The following is a 1563-nucleotide window of genomic DNA, read 5'->3' as shown; positions in this document are numbered from 1 at the left end:
GATGCTGTGGCTTAGTTGGTTAAAGTGCCTGTCTAGTAAACAGGAGATCCTGGGTTCAAATCTCAGCAGCACCTTGTTGTTGGAGAGATTACCTCTTTTGGCGTGTCATCATCATGTCAACCCAATCCCTGTGAAAGTACCCTGGTAGCAAATGAAAATTGCCTGTTACATTTACACAGAAACACCAATAACATGCCCACAAGGTGTTCTATTTGCCTGATAACTAATGAAATTAATTAATAAATGCGCTACTTTGGCTCCACTACAGTTCTGTGTCAGTCAACTGCTCCATTTCACTCACCACTGAGTCAGACTTAATGCCCCGCCCACAACAACATCTGATTAGCAGGCAACTTAAAAACAAGTACAGGTCATCTCTGCAACAGCAAGGTGTTGCTGGGATTTGAACCCAGGAACTTCTGCTGACTAGACAGGCACTTTAACCAACTAAGCCACAGCACCGCTGGGGATGAACACAGATGCATGGCCATTATGGAGGTACTTGGTGTAAACAACTGAGGTGGTTGGGTCATCTGGTAAGGAGGGCCTCCGTAGAGAGCTGGTCCAGGCACGTCCAGCTGGGAGGAGGCCTCGGGGAAGACCCAGGACTAGGTGGAGAAAGTACATCTCCAACCTGGCCTGGGAACGCCTCAGGATCCCCCAGTCGGAGCTGGTTTATGTGGCTCGGCAAAGGGTAGTTTGAGGTCCCCTGCTGGAGCTGCTGGACAAAGATGGATGGAAGGAGGGAACCCTTTTCACTAGCTCATTGTATTCTTGCAAGACGGACTTAGTTGCAGGAGGTACTATAGCTTAGTGGTTAAAGCGCCTGTCTTGTAAACCGGAGATCCTGGGTCCAAATCCCAGCAGTGCCTGGTTATCACTGTATGAAGTGTTACCACATGGTTGCTGATACTTAACATGTGCAACCCAGTTATTGCCTGATTTTTTAGATCACTAAAGTGACATGTGATGTTGTTTTGTACCATAACATTACATGTGTCCATGTAAAGCGAATAAAAGCCTTTTGTTGGAGGTGTTTTTGCAACTTTAGTGTGAAGATTATAAAGTTTTTATTATCATGAATTTCAGTCTTACCTTGGAAGCTTAGGGCTCCTGCACACTGCCTGCATGGCGTGAGCGTGTCAGCTGAGGTTAGAATGCCTACCGTATTGGTCAATACTGTTAACATGGGAGAAATAAAAACAGACACGCCACACAGCAAACACTATGTTGACTGTTGAGGAGGACTAAATTAGGACTGTGTTTTAAGCTTTCCATGAAATGGCATGATAACAGCTTTTTCAGTGTTGATGGACATGGCCTGACCAGGAGTGGTAATGACCTTTGTGATGAGGGACTTATGGCATGGAGGTTGGATTGTTCTCGGTAGGCCTGCCTATGAATAGTAAGTCCTGAGGCGTCGCTCAAGGACACGTTCAGCTGTTTTCATTTGCCGGAGTTCGTAAGGGTCCCCTACTGGAGCTGCTGGACAAAGATGGATGGATGGAAGCAACCCTGTTCATTAGCTCATTGTATTCTTGCAAGACAGGCTTATCTGTAGAA

At 46.2% G+C, this 1563-nt stretch overlaps 2 non-coding genes across 2 annotated transcripts; both read left to right on the top strand.

Annotated features, from left to right (window-relative positions):
* Positions 1–74, top strand: trnat-agu (transfer RNA threonine (anticodon AGU)). The gene has a single exon. It is a non-coding gene; the product is annotated as a tRNA-Thr (tRNA).
* Positions 75–799: 725 nt separating this feature from the next.
* On the top strand, positions 800–872 carry trnat-ugu (transfer RNA threonine (anticodon UGU)). Its single transcript has one exon. It is a non-coding gene; the product is annotated as a tRNA-Thr (tRNA).
* Positions 873–1563: the final 691 nt, after the last annotated feature.

The sequence above is a fragment of the Etheostoma spectabile genome, unplaced genomic scaffold (genome assembly GCF_008692095.1).
Source record: "Etheostoma spectabile isolate EspeVRDwgs_2016 unplaced genomic scaffold, UIUC_Espe_1.0 scaffold00001847, whole genome shotgun sequence".
In the NCBI taxonomy this organism is placed as follows: Eukaryota; Metazoa; Chordata; class Actinopteri; order Perciformes; family Percidae; genus Etheostoma; species Etheostoma spectabile.
The sequence above is the reverse complement of the archived record's forward strand: the minus strand, read 5'-3'. Positions and strand labels throughout refer to the sequence as shown.